Genomic DNA, 23,733 nt, shown 5'->3' on the forward strand with positions numbered 1-23,733 from the left:
TACGGTGAAGTGGACGAAGTGGACACAGACCAAAGCCTACCAGAAAGGGCCTATCACCCTGGCGCAATCCAGGAAAGCGCCCCAGACGGCGGACGGCAGCACAGCAGTGGAGAAGGACGTCCCCTGGCGATCGGAGGCTGCTATCCAGGCCCGACCTGCCAGCGTGTCTGTCGAGGTGCAGATATCGATATGCACCCCAAAGATGATAATAATAATAATAATAATATTAATATTAATAATAATAATAATAATAATAATAATAATAATAATGTTATTTGTTTTACGTCCCACTAACTACTTTTACGGTCTTCGGAGACGCCGAGGTGCTGGAATTTGGTCCCGCAGGAGTTCTTTTACGTGCCAGTAAATCTACCGACACGAGGCTGTCGTATTTGAGCACCTTCAAATACAACCGGACTGAGCCAGGATCGAACCTGCCAAGTTGGGGTTAGAAGGCCAGCGCCTTAACCGTCTGAGCCACTTAGCCCGGCGCACCCCAAAGGATAGGGAATGCAATCGGGTGTCAGCACAGACCGACGCCACTGCCGTCGGCCAGGAGGAGGAAGACGCCGTCTCTACAGCGGGACCACCACCAACTCCAGCATCTCCAGACCGGGAGGTAGGCCGCCAGGACGAGACCTCTTCCCCTGTCGAGAAGAGATCCCCAACCTCGGGACGAAGACGCCGCCTCCGGACCAGGAGAAAGAAGACGAGGTCGGCCCACCAGCAGAGGGCCACCCAGCCGCAACACAGGACTGCTCCCAGGATAGCAGTCGACCGAGGATCCAATCAGGAGAGGACCTTAGCGGGTAGCGGCAATCAGGTGAGACCGAAATGTCCCCCTTAGCAGCTCTTGCAGTGTTTCCGCTGCCTGAGATGGAGCCATCGGCATGATAGGTGTGGGCTCTTAGTGAGGTGCAACCGTTGTGGGGGTGATCACCACTACATGGCCTGCGCAGCATTTAAGGAGGCGCCGTTGTGCGCCAACTGCGCGGGGGGCCACCCGGCCACCCATCGCAGTTGCCCTGCTTACCGGGCCATGGCGCGGGCAGTGAGGAAGGAGGCCCGGCGTCATGTCCCACCCCCATCCAGGAGGCTTGGCCTCATTCTCCGGGATCGGAGTCTGGGTACGAGGGACCCCAAGGAGGCGGCGCTGTGCGGCGGGCACTAGTGGCTATCGACGCATGGCTTCGCAACCGGCAAGGCCCGCGCTAGTCACGGTAGTGCCCAGACGGACTGATCCCTTGATAACTGGACTGGCGTGAATATGGATCATGGCTGGTGCATGATACCTTTTCTCTACTAACACAAAAAACTGGACCTATCCAGAAACCACATCCTTGCATGTGCTATCAAAATTTGTCAGGTTTTACATGTACTCTCTTTCTTTTGTCCGCCTATGTGATTTTCACTGACCCTTCATACCACGCCTCAACATCACATACAAACCTAACAGAAACTCTGGCGTTGGTAGCATGTTTGACACGGGAACAGGCTGAAACTCCTTGTATCGCTTCCTACTCCTCCCTGCTACCTCTTTTCTGCTTAGAAATTAATAGCATGTCGGAGGCAATGTAGATTAGTATCGATTGCCACGTGGAGGGAGTGTACTTCAGCCCCCCCACCACCACCAAAGAAGTGCCACAGTGTCATTAATCATGGGTCAGTCAGTGAATTGTCTGTTACCTAAATATCTTGTCTGTTGTACAGCGTGGTTTGGCAGCTGTCAACATTCGAAACACGAGCTCACGTTAAACACGCACTATAGGCTTATCTATCTAATTGAACACGCGCGGTCAAACTACCATCACGTGGTTGTTAAAAGAAACCCACAAACTTACCCTCGATCTGCGCACTCTAGAACTCACTTGCGCATGTAAAGATAGTTTTGACAGCTGTCAACATGCAAAACATGCGGTCCCGTTCAAAACGTAAGTTTATACCGCTGACTTTGCTCGACTGCGCTCCATCACCTGTCTAATGAACTCTCTTGCGCATGCTCATATGGTTTTGACAGCAGTCAACATTCTAAATACGCGCTCTAGTTCAAAAAAATATGACCGTACAGCCATCTTAAGGAACATGCTGCCATTTTCAGACATCTAATGAACTCTAATCTCTGGTAGCGCACTCTATATTACCCTTCCACTAACAAATAGTGGCGCTCTCTATATTCCCTTCACCATCATATACTGCCATCTCAAGACACATGCTGACCCTTATTACCTGATTACACCGCTATTGATACCCATCACCACATATGGTCTGGTAACATGCTGAGCATGAGGACAGGCGGATACTCCTGTAATATCACACTCCCACTCTTCCCTGCTATATTTTCTTCTTCTTAGAACTAATAGCATTTCGGAGGTAACGTAGAATAGTGACGATTGCCACGCGGGGGGAGCAGGCTTCGGGGGCCCCCAGAAAAAAAATGAACTCTGGTCACTGGTAGCGCATTCTATATACCCCCACCAATGACTGATAGTGGCGCTCTCTATATTCCCATCTACCATCCCATTTTCCTCCATAGATGCAGAGGGGGTCTTGGCCCAAAAGTGACCACGGCTGGTCCATGGTCTAACAGCTCTGCGCTCTGTCTGGCCAACCGAGCAGAGGAAGGGTGGCCACGACCTTACCGTGGCCCTACGCTTCTGCATTCCGGAGACGGAACAGGGCTGGACCTCACGGCCCCAACCGTCCGCTGTCCTGAGAATGGTTTTCCGTGGTTTTCCATTCTCTTGCATTAAGGCGAATGCCGGGACAGTTCCTAGTATAGGCCACGGCCGCCAACCCTCTCACCTTCTCCGTGCATCTCCTTCACCGCAACAATTCTCCCTGCCTGAGAGACGGTCTAAGAGGCCCGCCTCCCCCTTCAGGGGAGGAATGGAAACATTTTAATAGTAGTAGTTCCTCCATTCTCTACCTCGCACTGCAGCATAAAAGGTGGTGTTCAGGGAGAGAAGACTTGAAATCTCTCGCAAGACAGACTAACAGAATGCTGGTCCCGCTAGCGGAGGATTTCTGAAGGCAAACCGGAGAATTTTCAATGAGCTAGTGGTTGGCAATTATTTTGCTGGACCGGTGAAATATCACTGGTCCAGTGAGGAGAGGTTAGCCTTCATCTCCTCCGTAAAAGAAAGCACAGCCGGTCACTGTCCTGACCGATCGGCTTTTCCATGGAACCCGTGAGTTTGGTTAGGGCAGGGCAATTAGGTTAGTGTAGGTTAGGTTATGACATCATGCTGAGGTCATGATAATTTCACAGGTCCATGACCTTGATGACATTAGAGGTCACTGACTCCGCGTGTAGCTTGACACCCGTGGGAAAATGCTGGTTCAGCTCCTATTGCGTTTGAAACGCCCTAGCTCCCCTACTCACCTCCATTATCTTTCTGATCAATAGGGGCTAATGAGAACCGCTTTTCAGTTTATAAAAACAGACAGAAAAATCTCCACCTTCGCCAGCTGGTTCGTTACCATGAAGACTGAATACTATTTTCCCGTCGGCGGTACTTGCTGTTGATGGACTCAGTAGTTGAAAATCTCAGTTATTGTGACTCGTAGCAAGGTAAAAATGTATGAGATTTAAAATGGTGAGAATTTGACTTCTTATAATTGTTATTATAAATATTTCCGGAGTTGTTTGAAAGTTTGTGAAAGATATAATAATCGCGAACATCTCAATTATTATTCCTCGAACCGTAAAAGTGCATGAGACTTAAAAGTTGGAAATTTATATTTGGGACACCCTTTATAATGTGAAGTTTTGCCACGCAACTAACATTAAAGGAGAAATATGTCATATCCTGTTTTGGTCCCGTTAATATTGCTACGTCAATTGTATACTGTTGCAATAATGTACAGCATTGTCCCTGTTATGGACGAAATAAATAAATAAATAAATAAATAAATAAATAAATAAATAAATAAATAAATAAATAAATAAATAAATATCCCTGAACTTATACTGAAGAAATTCTGTCCAGCCATTTATCCCACGATATTCACACGAACAACCAAACAGATAATAGACAGAAATTGAACTGAACACACTTTCGACTTTTGTATACCTAATCCGAGATATAAACGAAGTAGGAAAGTGTAGAAAAAATTGTAATTTTATTTATTCAGGGTTTAACTGAAATAAGTGTCTGCCCCGTGGTGCAGGGGTAGTGTGCCTGGCTCTTACCCGGAGGCCCTGGGTTCGATTCCCGACCAGGTCAGGGATTTTTACCTGCATCTGAAGGTTGGTTCGAGGTCCACTCAGCCTACCTGATTACAATTGAAGAGCTACCTGACGGTGAGATGGCGGCGCCGGTCTAGAAAGCAAAGAATAACTGCCGAGAGGATCCGTTGTGCTGACCACACGACACCTCATAATCTGCAGGCCTTCGGGCTGAGCAACGGTCGCTTCGTAGGCTATGGCCCCTCGGGGCTGTTGCGCCATGGGGTTTGGTATTGGTAATTGAAATAAGTGGAGTCCGTTAAGCCGGTGCTAGATTTGGCCATTCTAAGCAAATTGTGTCTTGAACATTTTATCTTTAAGGTTACAACTGGGGAGGATGACCAGTACCTCGCCCAGGCGGCCTCACCTGCTATGCTGAACAGGGGCCTTACGGGGGGATGGGAAGATTGGAAGAGATAGACGAGGAGGAGGAAGGAAGTGGCCGTGGCCTTCAGTTAGGTACCTGGAGGAGAAATGGGAAACCACGGAAAACCACTTCGAGGATGACTGAGGTGGGAATCGAACCCACCTCTACTCAGTTGTCCTCCCGAGGCTGAGTGGACCCCGTTCCAGCCCTCGTACCACTTTTCAAATTTCGTGACAGAGCCGGGATTCGAACCCGGGCCCCCGGGGGTGGCAGCTAATCACACTAACCACTACACCATAGAGATGGGCCTTAATTAGAAAGTAATAGTAAATAATTGCCCTTCGGTAATCACAAAAAAGTAATACTTTATTCAGAGTTAAGTATTAGAAAACGTAAATATAGATATTAATAAATACAACTTGCAAAAATGAGTACATAAAGAGGAGGTGGTAAGCCAATATGTTCCGGGCGAGTTGACGGTGCGGTTAGGGACGCGCGGCTGTGAGCTTGCATCCGGAAGATAGCTGGCTCGAATCCCACTGTCGGCAGCCCTGAAGATGGTTTTCCGTGGTTTCCGATTTTCACACCTTAATTAAGGCTACGGCCGCTTCCTTCCAACTCCTAGGCCTTTCCTATCCCATAGTCGCCATAAGACCTGTCTGGGTCGGTGCAACGTAAAGCCACTAGCATTTTTTTTTTGCTAGGGGCTTTACGTCGCATCGACACAGATAGGTCTTATGGCGACGATGGGATAGGAAAGGCCTAGGAGTTGGAAGGAAGCGGCCGTGGCCTTAATTAAGGTACAGCCCCAGCATTTGCCTGGTGTGAAAATGGGAAACCACGGAAAACCATCTTCAGGAAAGCCACTAGCAAAACTACCAATGTGTCAAAATGTCATTTTTGTTTTTTAGGAATTTTAGTTATTTGAAGTACGATTAATAAGATTTCAGTAGCTATATTAATGAAAGTCCTTTCTAACGGCTCATATCGCACTTAAATGTCAAGTTGAAACTTGGGTTTACGGCCATCTTTTTGCCAAGGTGTGCGTTTTTTTTTAAACTCCCTAATTCCAAACTTCTCGGTCTAACTGTGCAGTATTGTGGTACACTGTGCTCGCTACACAGCGTAGCAATGGTTTCCGCCCGTCAATTGTTTCGTGTTGTTTATGAAAAGCGCGTGTGTATATTCGCGTTTGTTTTGGTTGTAAATCAAACATTTATTTAGAATCGCTCCGTCGTCTACTGGAGTATTTAAGAAACGTTTTGGAAGAAAGCGATGTGCATGTGTAAATTTTAGTAATCAGCGGGCGGATAGTGAAAGTGTAAATAGCGTTGTTAATGATGTACAATAGGGGGTGTGGAGGCCGCATGAGGTTGCTGAGGGCATTAGGCAATGGAGCAGGTCAAATATACTACAAATTTGTAATGAAGTTGATACACTGAAAATCAGAAAATCAGACCTGCATGCTGAGATGATCATCAGAAAGAAACAGAAGAAGGTGAAGGTATCATGTGAAAGTGCAGAAATCGATCCGGATGATACAGAATATGGGCCAGGAATACACAGAGGAATCCTTCATCTTTGTTTCAATTTACCTCGAAATATCTTTTTTTTTAAACTTTATGTTCCTTTTTCTCTAGAACCACAAGTGGTAGGAACATGAAACTTGCACCATATCTTCTTCTTGGCGTTTAAAATGCACTGAAAATTATTATTATTTTTAACTTACATATTGTTGGTCAATATTTGTAAAGGATTAGCACCATATGTACAAAAGTTCATTGTTTCCGTGTGGCAACTTTTATTGATTTCTGCGTGATAGTTCTTGGGAGTTAGGAAAATGAATTTGGCAAATTTAACTCTGTGAAGGTAGGGTGTACCACTTCTCTCAACAAACAGGAAACTAACTTTTGCCTCGCATGTATGTGATCTTATTTTATTTCCATTGTTTTGACTCCTAAATTCTTTGAATACTTGGTTTTTATATTGATTTAAACGCAGATATTGAAACATACCACTTTCTTGTTCCAGCTTTCACTGTGTTGTGCGGGTTACGGGAGAATTACTTAACACACCAGTCACAGTAGAACATTCTGCCCATGTTTGCCATACCTCTTGACAAGTATCGCAAATCTGTTTAGTTCTTCAGAAATGTACCTCTCTTCTGCAACTCTTGGGGTAACTACAAATGTCAAATGTGGCGTCAATGCCTCGCTGTGTACACCCTTTCAGGAATGACTCAATATCATCCAAACCACCGGTCCAGTCTGATGAGCCTGTCGTGTGGACGTCACTAAAATTGCTGAGGCTGGTGAGAACTAGTGTTCCACTTTACTGAAGTGTTAAATAATACTTAAGTATCCATTTTATCGATCCGCTAAGAAACACGTTATAGCCTGTGATGAAACTTGCCGTTACTCAATTATTTCAACGTAAATATGTTGGGACGTTTAATCCATCGAAAAAAGGAAACCTATTAAGTGATTTTTAGACGCAGGTATTGGAGATAACTCCTTTTTTGTTTACATTGCAAGTTTGATTATTGGCAATCGAAGCCTCAAGAACTTGCTAGCAAACCCGAAGTGACGCCGTTTTGTGTTCAATGGAGCGTAAATGTATGGTGCAACACCAATGGTGACCGCGTAATTGAAGGTAATCTTGAGAGTGGGCAATTCCCAGAGTAGCACAACTAACTTAGTGGAAAACGTGTCTCGACTTTACCAGGTAACACATTGTCAGACTGATAGCACCTCAAACTTCGCTGTCTTGTTAAGAGCAGGACAGCGTTAACTATTATAGAGACATTGTAGCGAATTATCCCTTTTGAGGATGTTAGCGTTGAGTAGCAACTCAGATAGTAGAGCACTGGCCTTCTTTGCCCAACTTGGTAGGTTCGATCCTGTCTCAGTCCGGTGGTGAAGGTGATCAAATACGTAGTTAGTGGGACGTAAAACCAATAACATTAACATTATGATGTGCTTGCTAATAACTTATATTTCTGAATATATTTCGAAGCTCGTGAAATAATACAGTAACCATGATACGATACATACAGTGAATACGAAGAAAGAGACATAAAGGTCGGTCGGTCGGTCACTTGCTTTCTTGGCTTACGCTGCCGTCAACGATAGACCCCAAGTGTTAGCGTACGAATGGTAGAGCATAGAAACCTCTACAAAAAAGTCCGCGATGGTATATACCTATTTTCAACCGGTTGCCCTCTAGAAGCGATTATGTGTTATAGTCCGTGGTAAAAAAAACTCCTTAAAATTAAACAAATATTTCGATATTATCCTCGAACTTATCGAAATAAATTGTTTGACCACCTCCAGTGAAAAAAAAAAATGAAATGGAGTTTGGCTTTTAGTGCCGGGAGTGTCCGAGTGTTCGGCTCGCCAGATGCAGGTCTTTTGATTTGACTCCCGTAGGCAACCTGCGCATCGTCGTGGTGGTGGTGATGATGATGATATGATAATGAAGACAACACATACACCCAGCCCCCGTGCCAGCGAAATTAACCAATTAAGGTTAAAATTCCAGAGCCTGCCGAGAATCGAACCCGGGACCCCTGTGACCAAAGGCCAGCACGCTAACCATTTAGCCATGGAGCCGGACACCTCCTCCACCATTTCATAAGGATTACAATAACCTTGTCAGGACATCATTTGCATGAATGGTTCAGAAGTAATGATCATTTTAGACTGTAGTGGTAATACGTTCCCTGTTGTCTGCTAGCAAGTTGCCTCTACCTCGCCGCTAGAGGTGCTAGTGTCGCTCCAGCTGTCAAATGGATGAACCTTCCTCTTATTAGAGCTTCGGGACTGTATATATAAGATTGTGATGCAACGTTGGTTTCTGGCACGTTTAAAAGTCAGGCGAGACAAGATATCAACACCCCAGTGTTACTTACACAATTGAAAGAACGTAAATAGCACCACCACCTCCATCACCACCACCACAACAATTATTATTTACAATTTGTTTTACGTCGCAATGACACTGAGAAGTCTTCTGGCAACGATGGGATAGGAAAGGCCTATGAGTGGAAAGGAAGCGACCGTGGCCTCAATTAAGGTACAGGCTCAGCATCTGCCTGGTTTGAAAATGACGAAGCAAGGAAAACAATTTTCACGGCTGCCGACAGTGCGGCTCGAACCCGCTATCTCCCGGATGCAAGCTCACGGCTACGCTCCCCTAACCGCACAGCCAACTCGTCCGGTCTATTATTATTATTATTATTGTACCGGGCGGTACACCTCCACGCCGCTAATTCAAACTTTGCGCCTGTTGAAAATCCTCTGCTGGAGGAAGTCCGAACTTTATCTAATGTATTAATTTTCAAGTTACCCAGAAGATGTCACTACTTGGAAATTTTGAAGTTTCTGAACTGGGTCGTTTTCGACGTATTTTTGTTTTGCTTGTAGTAAGAAGTGTGAACTTTCTCTTCTAGAGGACACTACTGAAGAACTACTATAGTGCACCCTAGTGCAAGGTGAAAGAACTGGTTTTTTTGGAGAAATTTTTATTTCAAAAGTTTGTTTCTTGTTAAATTTCTTTCTGGTATTGTTTAAGTTGGCTGTATTCCCCTTTCTTTCCCCTTGTTTTGAATTTAGCCAATCCCGAATTTCTTTAATTAATTTAAGACCAATAAGGGGTTTCTTCTTCAAATTGGATATGCTGCTTAACCCTAACCAATAAATGATTGTGGGCGGGTGTTTTCTTTCCTGAAACGCCTCGAACTTTCCGCGAGAGTATATAAACTGCTGATTTTAGGGTCTCTGCGCCACTTCTCTACCATCTTTCAGTGTGTAAAGTACATAGCAGGGGGCGGGAAGCGCCTCTTTCTTCGGACAGCAGTTCAACAACCAGGTAATGGCCGTATAATAACTTCTTTTCTTGCTAGCTCAGCAGTTTAACTCTCGGGGCGGGTCCGAAGCTTTTTTCACCATGTAACCTTTCCCTAAAATGTAAAGACTCTTAGTATCTATTCTCTTTTAAGCTACGTATTGGGATAGAGAGTGCTTAACCCTCTCGAGCTCCCACTCATATTGTTTTGAGGTGAACTTATTTCTCACAACCGATTCTTCCTTAAGGTAATGTAAATTGTTCTTTTCTAAAGTCACCTCCGTAGTATGGGATTAGCCCTTGCATTAGCGGCCTAGAGCCAGATTAGGTTTTAAACAAAATGTATTAGGAGTGCAGATCGCCTCCTCTCAAATTGTTATTTTAGAGGTCATGTAATTAACCTTTTTCTCACTTAATAGGCCTCAGTAGGTTGGGTATTTTACTCCTGTGTCTATGTCCTTAGAGGACAACTTGAAGGTCGAGTTAGGTGTGGCCTTTTTGATAGGCTTAAAATTTTGAGAGCGGATCGCTCTTTTGAAATTTGTTTCTGCGTGCCTCTAGGAGGTCTTACTGTGTAATTTGGAGCAAGCGCTCCTGGGCGTGATTGGGGTTTTCCGCCCCTTTGTTAAACCTTATGTACATGTAAGCTTGGGCTAACTGCCCAAGAATTGTGAGTTCGGGGCTCGAAGCCCAAAGCCTGTAAATACTGTTGTTGCTCTTTTGTTGCCTTGCTACTCTGTACCTTCCATGCTTGTTATTTCTTGATTTTGAAAAGAGAATATAACCTTGTTAAATTTTACATTAACTTTAATTTCGTAGTTTGAGACCCGTTCACCCCCGCACCTTCTTTCACCTCTACCTACCACAAAAAAAAAAGGTAACAAGTGGTAGCAGAGCGTGGTTGAATGGGTCTCAATTTAGCCCCTTTTGACGGCTAAACATTGCTTTGATCCGAACTCTAACAAATTTCTCAGTTGCTGGAATTTTTGATTTGTCCTGTTTCAAAATTGTTCTGTCATCATGCCCGGCCCTCGCGATGTTCTCCATCTTAACTATTTGCGCAAGGAGGAGTTGATCTATGAGTTAACTATCAGAAATGTGCAATCTGGAGGCACGGTTGCAGTAGACACAAACAAGCTTAGAGAGTCCCTTGATTTGCCCATTTCCATCCCCACTTTGGGAGAGAAAGAAATTGACGACTCTCTTTCCACGATCATCGAGAATATTACTGGGCTAGCATCTGTAGTTAGTTTTTTTGACGAAAATGATCCTTCTCCTAATCAAATTAAGCGTGTGCAAGCCAGGCTATTTCATTTTTCAAATAGAGTTAACGATCTGTTGTCTCTAAAGTTGAATGACGTTCAGAGGAAGGAAGCTAGTACGGTGCTTGAAAATATTTCTGAATTATCTAGTAAGGTCACTCAATTGTTAACTGGGGAAGTTCCTCCCAAAACTGATCAACCCGCTACGGTGAATGTAGGTAGCGGGGAAGAGCCTCCTAAGGGAGAAGTCAATAGGAAAACCGTTGGAGCTCAAACTATCTCTGCCCCATTGGACAACGAGTCTGAACGCCGTATGTCGTTGAATAATGTACGTTCTGAACTAACTTCTTTGCCACTGAAACCTTTACCTACTATGTCACCTGGGTTCAGCAGCTTGCCTCATCCATTAGCAATGTTGCTCAGAGGTATCTCTAAGTTTTCTGTTAATACCACCAGTGAAGTTATTTCGTTCTTAAGGTTTTTAGTTGAATTTCAAGATCATGCCCTTGTTTTTTCTCTTTCTCCGTGTCAAATTTTACAGATAATTTATCCTTATGCAATTGGTATTCTCTCAGATAAAGTAGTAAGAGCCATTGCCGAACAGTCATCTATTGAAGATTTTCATGCACATCTGCTTGCAAATTTTATTCCTGCTCGCGCGAGGTCATCTCTGATTCAGAAGTACTATTATCGAGTACAGAGATTGGATGAAAATCTGGCTGATTTCATACAAGACATTAAGTCCTATACTAGGGTGTTTGCTCTTCACTTCCCTGAGGATCAGATTGTACAGGCTATTGTGGAAGGCATTTCACCATCTTATAGGTCATATTTGTGTTTCGCGGCGTGCCCGCAAACCTTCTCTGAACTTGAAGCATTGGCCGTCTCAGCGGAAGGAGTTAGATACGCCGATTCCTTGCGTGTCGCGAAAGAACCCCCTCCTTCGTTTAGTAATACTCGGCCTCCACCTCGCCGACCAGTCACACCCCGTAAATGTTATGCTTGCGGGTCGCCTGACCATCTTCGCAATAAATGTCCATTGGTCAAAACTAGTAGGACAAATAATGGAGCTGGTTCATCACAAGGCTGTTTTAAATGTGGGGCTTTCTCACATATCGCCAAGAATTGCCCAAATTCAAATAGCACCCCCTCCTGCTCAACCTCCGGTGCAAATTCCACCAATGCCAATAATAAAAAGTGACTAGTGGCTTCGGCTGAGTCGACTAATCCATCTTTCTGAGGCTCAGCCCCTGGTAAACAGATCGAAAATTCAGGGAACGTTCAATCTGCAAATCCATCTTTTGAATGCCCCAAAGAGTGTCTTAGGATTGCGGCGGATACCCCCACACCAGTCCCCTTTCTCAAAATTGAGTTAAATAATGAGCCTATAACAGCTCTATTAGATACAGGCAGTGTTTGTTCTATTATTTCGGCTGAATGGTATGCAAAATTGAAATCTGTTTGTAAACTTCCTGACTATTGTTCCTCTTCGATCCAATATGTTTCGGCTAATTCATCTCCATTAGAAATTATAGGTTCTTTACAGGTCAAAATTCGTATTTTTAAATTTACATTGAAAATCAAATTGTTTGTGGCTAAGCACTTGTCTTGCCCCATCATATTGGGAGCGGACTTCATTTCTCACACTGGTCTTGTGCTCGATCTTCAGAGTAAGTCGTGCACATTCAAATTTGCTTCCAATTGTAAAATCCCCTTGTTAAAATGTAATTCTGCATCATGTTCATCTATTTCGCCTACCCAGGATGAGATGTTGTTAGACCTTAGACATCTACCTGAGGAGCAGGCTGATAGTATTCGTAAGTTGTGTCAGTCGTTTCCAGAGGTGTTCTCTGATACGCTTGGTGTTACTGACCTTATTGAATACAAAATTGAGGTCACGGATTCGATTCCTGTCCGTTTTCCACCTTATAGGCTATCTCCACCAAAAATGAAGGCTCTGAAAGAAATTATCGATCAGATGTTGAAGGATGGTATTATTAGGCCCTCTAAGTCGGCGTATTCTTCGCCTATTTTTCTAGTCCCGAAACCCCAAGGGGGCTTCAGGCCTGTCATTGATTATAGGGCTCTCAATCGGAAGGTGGTGTTACAATCTGTGCCCCTTCCTGACCTTCATTCTTGTTTTTCATGGTTTCGTAAGGCCAAGTTCTTTACTATCTTGGACTTGAATCAGGCCTATAATCAAATTCCTCTAGCGGAAGGGTCTAAACATCTTACAGCGTTTGCCACGGATTGGAATTTGTATGAATACAACCGCGTGCCTTTCGGGCTCCCCACGGGAGCAGCTGTACTCACTAGGCTGCTAGATAGGGTCTTCTCCGACATCAAATTTGAGTACTTGTATCACTACTTGGATGATGTCGTCGTATTTTCGGAGACCTTTGAAGAACATCTAGATCATCTGCGAGAAGTTCTCAATCGCCTTCGTAAGGCTGGGTTAACTGTCAAGTTGTCCAAGGTTGCCTTTGCTAAGCCCTCTATGTCATTCCTAGGGCATATTGTGTCACCTGATGGTGTTGCCGTCGATCATTCTAGAACACAGGCCATCCGTGATTTTAAACCTCCCAAGGACATTAAAGGTATCGCCAGGTTCATTGGTATGGTGAATTTCTTCAGGAAGTTTATTCCTAACTTCGCTAATAGAGCGGCGCCCTTGAACCTTCTTCGTAGGAAAGGCATCAAATTCGAGTGGGGACCTTCTCAACAAGCCGCTTTTGAAGATCTTAAATTAGCTCTCTGTAATGCCCCTGTCCTTGCTATGCCTGATTTCTCAAAGAAATTCATCGTCCAAACCGACGCGTAGTCGTCGGCGGTAGCTGCAGTCCTTCTTCAAGAGACTGAACTAGGGAGGCGACCCATCGCCTATGCATCTAGGACTCTATCGGCTCAAGAAGCCAAGTATTCCATCTATGAGCTCGAAGGTTTGGCAGTTTTATTTGCCTTAGAAAAGTTCCGTCTCTATCTGGAACATGTCAAATTCGACCTGGAGACAGATAATCAAGCCTTAAGCTGGGTCTTAGGTAGGCGGCGTCGTACTGGTCGTATAGCACGTTGGGCCATCCGAATTTCTGCCTTCCAATTCGATGTCAGGCATATCAGAGGGACCGAAAATGTTGTTGCTGATGGACTCAGCGTATGTTTTCCAACGACGTCGAGACCCATGAACCGGTCGACAGTTCATCACCTCCCGAGTCCATACTATCTGATGTTAATGCCATCTTAACAGATGCTCCCATGCTCTTTAGGGATATCGAGAAATACCAACGTGAAGATCCGACGCTGGCTCCGATAATGGAAACCCTTTCTTCTGGGGAACATGTCCCTTATGTGCTGAGGAATGGTTTTCTATGTTGCCCTTCGAGGCATGACAAGATGATGAAGGTTGTCGTTCCAGCTGTTTTTGTACCTATGATCTTCAAGTACTATCATGAGACCCCATTAGGCGGGCATCTTGGTATCTTTAAAACTCGTGAAAAGATTCGTGAAAGGTTCATCTGGAAGGGTATGGACGGTGAAATCCGTGAACTAGTAAAGGCTTGTAAATCCTGTTTGCTTAGTAAACGAACCATGTCCACCAAGGTAGGCCTGTTGTCTTCTCATCAAGCGTCGCGCCCCATGGAACGCCTGTATATTGATTATGTAGGACCCTTCCCCCAGTCAAAGGGAAATGCCAACAAGTTCATCCTTGTATGTGTAGATGGTTTTACATGATTTTCCTGGTTATTTCCGACTAAGCTGGCTACCGCTCAGTCCACCATTACTTGTCTAAATTCTATCTTTGCTTCTTTTGGTCCGTGTCAATATATTGTGTCTGATAATGCTAAGGCTTTCAAATCAAATCTTTTTCGTAAATTCTGTTTTGACCTGCCCATCTCTCATGTAACTACTTCTGCTTATTACCCTCAACCATCTCTGGCTGAACGGGTTAATCGTAATCTAAGGTCCGCGCTTATTGCCTATCATCATGAAGATCATTCCAGGTGGGACACGTCCCTGCATTGGTTAGCTTTTGCTTTGAATTCGGCGGTTCATGAATCTCATAAATTTACTCCAGCGTCTTTGATGTTCAAGTTTGTTCCCAACACGCCGCTCTCTAACCTCTGGTCTCTGAGTGACATTCTACCGGAGACAATAGACCCGGACAACATTAAAGATCTTTGGAAGAAGGCTAAAGCCAATCTTAAAGTGTCTCATGAAAAGGTTAGGGAAAGATATGATCGTGGACGGAGACCCACCAATTTGAAGGTAGGCGACCAAGTGATGGTCAAGAATTTTGTTCCCGCGGGCAAGCTTGCCCCCAGATTTCATGGGCCGTGTGTCATTCTCGATTTCCTTACGCCGGTTACGTTGTTATTAAGTAATCCAGCCACCGAGAGGATATTTAGGGTTCACCTGTCGCAGGTGAAACCTGTATAATTTCTGTGCTAACTTGCTTCATATAATCTTGAAAGGAATATGAAGGTTATATTTTTTTTGAGGTTTTCACTTTTAGGCCTTCTGCCCTTTCTGTAATATTTTTTTTATATTTAAGCATTTATTGTAAACCCTCCCCGCACAGTTAAACTGCCATCCTGTCCTTGCCACGGCCATTACCACGCTCCCGTATCCTGCTCCACAACACACAGTGGCTTAGAGGAATGAAATAAATATCTCCACGCCGCTGGCCACTCATCTCCTCCACTGAGACTGTACCCTAAAAAACATTCTGGTCAAACAAAATTCTGCCGCCGAGCTTTAATGTTTCAGTGCCCCCGCAGCAGCGCGGCGCCGTACCGTTCCTGAGGCAGGGTATGGGCCCGCCCTTCCCCAGTGAGGCCAACCTGTGTACGGCGAGCCGGAGCCCTCCTCCCGGCCAAGGCTAATGTGCGGCGCACGATCTGCTACCGGCCCGCAGCCTGTATATGTTCACCGCGGGCGCGGCGTGCTTCAACACAGTGCGGGCGAGCGGTATCTCAGGGTACTTGAGGGGTCCGAGCGGCCTCCTCTGGACACAAGCTGCAGCGGCCGGTCTGGCCATCCAATTTAATCAACTACATGGGCATTTACTATCAGCAATTACTACACTTGGGAATTCTACTGCAATATTTGGTGGACTTAGGAAAATTTTCTTCACTTTCAAGTATTAAAAGATTTTCTTCTGAATTCAATTCCTACAAACAAAGACATTACTTCAACGGTTACTACAAGAATTTTGAAACTGGATCAAACCAAATTTAGAAAATTTTATCAATGCTTCAGCAATTAATCTCCACATCAACATCATAACTTGGGCCTTATTTTCAAACAAATTTCATGTGTCACCCCTGGAGGGACTTTTTTTTGGGGGGGGGGGGGAGGTCTGTACCGGGCGGTACACCTCCACGCCGCTAATTCAAACTTTGCGCCAGTTGAAAATCCTCTGCTGGAGGAAGTCCGAACTTTATCTAATGTATTAATTTTCAAGTTACCCAGAAGATGTCACTACTTGGAAATTTTGAAGTTTCTGAACTGGGTCGTTTTCGACGTATTTTTGTTTTGCTTGTAGTAAGAAGTGTGAACTTTCTCTTCTAGAGGACACTACTGAAGAACTACTATAGTGCACCCTAGTGCAAGGTGAAAGAACTGGGTTTTTTGGAGAAATTTTTATTTCAAAAGTTTGTTTCTTGTTAAATTTCTTTCTGGTATTGTTTAAGTTGGCTGTATTCCCCTTTCTTTCCCCTTATTTTGAATTTAGCCAATCCCGAATTTCTTTAATTAATTTACGACCAATAAGGGGTTTCTTCTTCGAATTGGATATGCTGCTTAACCCTAACCAATAAATGATTGTGGGCGGGTGTTTTCTTTCCTGAAACGCCTCGAACTTTCCGCGAGAGTATATAAACTGCTGATTTTAGGGTCTCTGCGCCACTTCTCTACCATCTTTCAGTGTGTAAAGTACATAGCAGGGGGCGGGAAGCGCCTCTTTCTTCGGACAGCAGTTCAACAACCAGGTAATGGCCGTATAATAACTTCTTTTCTTGCTAGCTCAGCAGTTTAACTCTCGGGGCGGGTCCGAAGCTTTTTTCACCATGTAACCTTTCCCTAAAATGTAAAGACTCTTAGTATCTATTCTCTTTTAAGCTACGTATTGGGATAGAGAGTGCTTAACCCTCTCGAGCTCCCACTCATATTGTTTTGAGGTGAACTTATTTCTCACAACCGATTCTTCCTTAAGGTAATGTAAATTGTTCTTTTCTAAAGTCACCTCCGTAGTATGGGATTAGCCCTTGCATTAGCGGCCTAGAGCCAGATTAGGTTTTAAACAAAATGTATTAGGAGTGCAGATCGCCTCCTCTCAAATTGTTATTTTAGAGGTCATGTAATTAACCTTTTTCTCACTTAATAGGCCTCAGTAGGTTGGGTATTTTACCCCTGTGTCTATGTCCTTAGAGGACAACTTGAAGGTCGAGTTAGGTGTGGCCTTTTTGATAGGCTTAAAATTTTGAGAGCGGATCGCTCTTTTGAAATTTGTTTCTGCGTGCCTCTAGGAGGTCTTACTGTGTAATTTGGAGCAAGCGCTCCTGGGCGTGATTGGGGTTTTCTGCCCCTTTGTTAAACCTTATGTACATGTAAGCTTGGGCTAACTGCCCAAGAATTGTGAGTTCGGGGCTCGAAGCCCAAAGCCTGTAAATACTGTTGTTGCTCTTTTGTTGCCTTGCTACTCTGTACCTTCTGTTGTATGTCCGTCGCGCCCTTCTCGATCCGCCAGCCAGCTACACGCGTGCCAGTGTGTTATTCTTCGAGCCTCGGCGCGCAGCCCTCAGTGCGCGTGCCTGGAACGTCGTGTGTGCTATATAAAGGAGCTCCTAGCCTGTCCTGATGCCCACTGACACCGGTGTCCAGCTCCAGAATACACCCTACGTCGAGCACGGAGGCTACTCCTTTTGAAAATGTGCTTCGGCCAGGTGGACAGAATTTCTGGCAGTAAGAGGTCTCACCTCGGGTCACCGCTCCTCTTGTCTGTTCCGCTGTCCATGTCCAGTCTTACCATTAATTGCCACTATCATTCCCTAGCTAATGCAAGCTCCCATTATCAACTTAGTTTCGCTAAGTAGGGACTCTTCAATCATTGAACTTACGTTAATGAACTCAGACACTTCAACATGGAAGGACTCTCTGAGATATTTACGTCAGTGCTTCTGATAGTTATCGACTATCAAGAACTTTTCATGTCACAAGGACTATCTTTTCGAAATAGTAGTGAACATGAATACTTCAACGTGTATATAGTGTACAAAGACAGACTCTTTCTCCAAATTCATAGTTCATTTTGCTTCGAGATAACTTTCCGTTTTGTTAGTGTAAATATTGTAATTTTACATGTGAAGCAAATAAAGAAGTTGTGTTTTTTGTAAACCCAACCTTGTTTACAACACCTTCCATGCTTGTTATTTCTTGATTTTGAAAAGAGAATATAACCTTGTTAAATTTTACATTAATTTCGTAGTTTGAGACCCGTTCACCCCCGCACCTTCTTTCACCTCTACCTACCACAAAAGAAAAACGGTAACAATTATTATTATTATTATTATTATTATTATTATTACGTTTTTTTAGTGGATCAGTGGGGGAAAGTAACGTGAGGAATAAATAGCTGGACAAAGCATGCAGGCCTACAAGTCATTACATTTTGAAAAGTATGCTATATTTAAAATAATGAGAAATCTTTTCTTAATTGCATAATCTTTTCAGACAACAACAACAACAATAGTGTCCGCCTCTGCGGTGTAGTGGTTAGTGTGATTAGCTGCCACCCCCGGAGGCCCGGGTTCGATTCCCGGCTCTGCCACGAAAATTGAAAAGTGGTACGAGGGCTGGAACGGGGTCCACTCAGCCTCGGGAGGTCAACTGAGTGGAGGTGGGTTCGATTCCCACCTCAGCCATCCTGGAAGTGGTTTTCCGTGGTTTCCCACTTCTCCTCCAGGCAAATGCCGGGATTGTACCTAACTTAAGGCCACGGCCGCTTCCTTTCCTCTTCCTTGTCTATCCCTTCCAATCTTCCCATCCCCCACCAATGCCTCTGTTCAGTATAGCAGGTGAGGCCGCCTGGGCGAGGTACTGACCATTCTCCCCAGTTGTATCCCCCGATCCGATGTCTGAAGCTCCAGGACACTGCCCTTGAGGCGGTAGAGGTGGGATCCCTCGCTAAGTCCAAGGGAAAAGCCAACCCTGGACAATAAACAGATTAAGAAGGAAAGAAAGAAACAACAATAGTGATTTTACAACAGGAAATAAATTTAGAAGGACACAACAATAAATAACGATTAAGCTGTGAGCTAAATATACAATTCGGCGAGAAGAAGCTCCCATATTTTTCCATACAGGTCTTTTAAGTCTAAACCAGGCCCCTAGGTCTTACAAGAATTTAAAAACTTTGGTTTCAAACGGAGACAATGAGTCTTTACAACAGAAATTCCCCAGCAGCGGAGTATAGAATTTTTCTTGTTCAAAAGAGAAAGAAGCATGAGTTTCCAGAACAAAGTTCACAAGAGGGAAATAGAACGCTCAAAGTTTCACATGAGAAGGGTCTCGAACCCTCAATTACAATTTCACTGGCCCAACGACCCAAGATTTCACTTACGTACCTCAAATTACATTTAGCAGAACGTATTTCCTCCATTTAAAATTTTAAACAGCTTTTCGTCCGTCCATTCCTTTTTTTGCTAGGCTTTACGTCGCACCGACACAGATAGGTCTTATTGGGACGATGGGACGGGAAGGGGTTAGGAGTGGGAAGGAAGCGGCCGTGACCTTAATTAAGGTACAGCCCCAGCATTTACCTGGTGTGAAAATGGGAAACCACGGAAAACCATCTTCAGGGCTGCCGACAGTGGGGTTCGAACCTACTATCTCCCGAATACTGGATACTGACCGCAATTAAGCGACTGCAGCTATCGAGCTCGGTCCGTCCATTTCTTGGTACGTCATGAACTGAAGAGAAAGCATGAAGTTTATGTATCAAATTATTTCCAATAGCTGCAGACCGTAATAAAGGAGATCAGTACAATTAAAATACAGATAGAAATCAATTCTCTATCTCCCAATTTTCATCCAGATCCAGCAAGGCCAAGTACCGTAATGTCGCTGCAGACTAAATATTCCCTTGAAAGGCCAGAAGGGAGGAAGCCCTACAACAGGCGACTCTGGATGAAAACTGCGAGTATGATACCTACCCTTATTGTAATGGTCTGGATCCCGTATATCACGGCCTGTGATTACAGGACGCTTTTTCATTACTACCTGTATATACAGTATTGATCTACACATTACGGTTATTTCGCAACATAGCAGTGCCCAGCATTCCTGCATGGAAAAAACGACAGGAGCTGATCCGACTGATAAGTTGTAGTGTTCGACTCATGATCCCAAGCTTATAGATTCGATCCCAACGGTGGTAGACGATTTGTAAATGACGGGCACACATTGATACAATGTCGTCGTTGGCACGCAAAAACCTCTGTTTGAGCATTCAGCGTCACCAGACAGAATTAACTCAGACATAGAAATCGCCCAGGCGAGTTTCGCTTTACCTGCTAAAGAGCAGCAAAATCGGAATGCCGAAATTGGTAGGCAGGCCGTCTTTATGGTGCTATTTCAGCAGGCGACCAGCTTCATTCCTAGCAGGTTAGCACGCTGGCCTTTGGCCCAAGGAGACCAAGGCGCAATTCCCGGCCATGTCTGGGATTTTAAACATTATTGGTTAGGCTATGTTCTCTGGCTCAAGGATAAGGTTTTGTGCTATCTTCAAGGTTAGATTCCATCCTTGGTAGGGCCTCGTTCTCACACAGGCGCAGGTCAATCATAAGCGTCCACTAGAAAAATATGCACCAGGACTCTTCTGGAGGCCGTACGAACTTCTTCTTCTTCTTCTTCTTCTTCTTCTTCTCATTATTATTATTATTATTATTATTATTATTATTATTATTATTATTATTATTATTTACTATTATTAAGAAAATAAATTTGCTCATTTCAAACATTGAAATATCGTATGGCTTTTAGTGCCGGGATATCCCAGGACGGGTTCGGCTCGCCAGGTGAAGGTATTTCTATCTGACTCCCGTAGGCGACCTGCGCGTCATGATGAGGATGAAAATGATGATGAAGACAACACATACACCCAGCCCCCGTGCCATTGGAATTAACCAATTACGGTTAAAATCCCCGACCCGGCCGGGAATCGAACCCGGGACCCTCTGAACCGAAGGCCAGTACGCTGACCGTTCAGCCAACGAGTCGGACAATTTCAAACATTGATGTAGGAATTAGAAAATTATTTCTTGAAGATTTTTATCTGGAGCGTGGCATTGTATGGAAATGAAAAATGAAAAATAACTATTTCAGAAGGAAACTAGAAACTTTTGAAATGTGGCGTTACGGAAGAATGCTGAAGGTGAGATGAGTAGATCGAATCACGAATGAAGAGATACTGAATTGAATTGGTGTGAGGAGGACGATTTGGCGTAATTTGACGAGAAAGAGAGGCGAAATGATAGGACACATTGTAAGACATATAGGACTTGTTCACCGAGCAAGTGGCGCGTGGTTTGGGCCACGTAGCTATCAACTAGCATTACCCGGAGGCCCCGGGTTCGATTCCCGGCTAGGCCAGGGATTTTTACCTGGACCTGAGGGCTGGTTCGAGGTCCACTCAGCCTACGTGATTAAAATTGAGGAGCTATCTGACGGTGAGATAGCGGCCCCGATCTAGAAAGCCAAGAATAACGGCCGAGAGGATTCGTCGTGCTGACCACACGACACCTCGTAATCTGCAGGCCTTCGGGCTGAGCAGCGATCGCTTGGCAGGCCAAGGCCCTTCAAGGGCTGTAGTGCCATGGGGTTTGGTTTGTTAGCTATCAACTAGCATTCGGGAGATGGTAGATTCCAGCCCCACTGTCGACAGCCCTGAAGATGCTTTTCCGTGGTTTCCCATTTTCAGACAAGGCAAATGATCGGTCTGCACATTAATTAAGGCCACGGTCGCTTCCTTCCCATTCCTAATCGTCGCCGTAAGACCTATCTCTGTCCGTGCGACGTAAAGCAAAATTGAAAAAAAAACTTGTTCAGTTAGTTTTTCTTGCTAGTAGCTTTACATCGCACCGACACAGATATGTATTATGGTAACGATGGGATAGGAAAGGCCTAGGAGTTGGAAAGAAGCGGCCGTGGCCTTAATTAAGGTGGTGCCTGGTGTGAAAATGGGAAACCACGGAAAACAACCTTCAGGGCTGCCGACAGTGTGATTCGAACCCACTATCTCCCGGATGCAAACTCACAGCCGCGCACCCCTAACCGCTCGGTCAACTCGCCCGGTCAGTTAGTTTTCGAGGGAGTAGATGGTAAGAACGAGACATTAATATACGAAAGAGATCAGGGTAGATATACAATGTAGTAGTGACGTAGAAATACAACTGTCAGAACTGGATAGGGTGTCATGGAGCGCTGCATCAAACCAGTCTATGTACTGAGGATCCAAAAATTATTATTAGTATTATTATTATTATTATTATTATTATTATTATTATTATTATTATTATTAAAATGGACAGGAATTTATTAACCATGAAAGACCTTTTGTAGTGCTAGAAATAACGCGAGGCAAAGGAGGTAGAATTGGCAAACATCTTGTGTCTGAGAAAACGGAGTGTTTCAGTGTATAATCTTCGAGTGTATTCTCATAGAGCCTTCTGTAGAGGCAGTAAATTCCTTATAATAGACGATTTGTCATACGTCACTTTCAAAGGAAGAAGAGAGAGGCGTGAATTAATTAGTTTATATAAAGAAGTACGAGTCAATGACACCCTCTCAGATGCCGTATCACCGAGCTCGATAGCTGCAGTCGGTTAATTGCGGCCAGTATCCAGTATTCGGGAGATAGTAGGTTCGAACCCCACTGTCGGCAGCCCTGAAAATGGTTTTCCGTGGTTTCCCATTTTCACACCAGGCAAATGCTGGGGCTGTACCTTAATTAAGGCCACGGCCGTTTCCTTCCCACTCCTAGCCCTTTCCTGTCCCATTGTCGCCATAAGACCTATCTGTGTCGGCGCGACGTAAAGCAAATATCAAAAAAAAAAAAAAAAAAAAAGATGCCGTATCAACTACTACTGGGCTGCATTCTTTTTTCTCTGCTATTCAACATCCATAGCGAGTACGTCATGAGTAGGGCCCGGATCCATATGCACTAAAAACTTCAAAAATATGCTCTAAAAATAAAATAAAATACAATTCCCAGACACATTATTTAAATTTAATTCAGAGTTAAATTGATAAACATGTTCAATTCCTTGCAAAATGATGCATGTCAGTAAGTTCCAACAGTTTTTCAATGTTTTCAGGAGTCAATAACTTTCTGTTGTCGACCAGAATTAATTTATACGCTGAACGTGATCGTTCTACGTCGACGGACGGAAATAGGTAATACTTGAACACTGGCACTGACTGCTCGGAACATTCTTCTGAAAAAAAAAATTAGGCATTTTTACAGTTTAATCAGGTGAAACACTGCAGCAGACGAAGAGCAAGTTAACAGATGAACGCACTTGTTTAAACAAATCTCGGGAGGCTACTGTAAGGAGAAGGAAAGAGTAATGTCAGAAAGAAGGAAATAGCTATTGAGAAAAGCGTCATTATCCGTCTACCTGATTGTACAACGACACTGAAAGCTTTTTCAGGGAAGGCTTCTCGTGTTGCCAAAGAATGTACGACATACAAAGTTCATTACATTTTTCTATTTCGTTCAGAAATCTTTGATAATGGAGCACACATAAGAGAAAAACATGTCCGTATATGCACTAACGCACAAAATATGCAGTAACATTCACAATAAGCATTTGCATATGCGCATATGCATTTTAAAAATATCCGGGCCCTAGTCATGAGGAAGGTACTTGAAGATTAGAATGGAGGTTCCGAAAAACGGGTATACTTTGCAACAAGAAAAGTGAAAAGTTAAAAGTGAAGAGAAATTTATTCCCATCTGCTGGAGAGAAAGTAGT

Source organism: Anabrus simplex, chromosome 2 (assembly GCF_040414725.1).
Source record: "Anabrus simplex isolate iqAnaSimp1 chromosome 2, ASM4041472v1, whole genome shotgun sequence".
Lineage (NCBI taxonomy): Eukaryota > Metazoa > Arthropoda > Insecta > Orthoptera > Tettigoniidae > Anabrus > Anabrus simplex.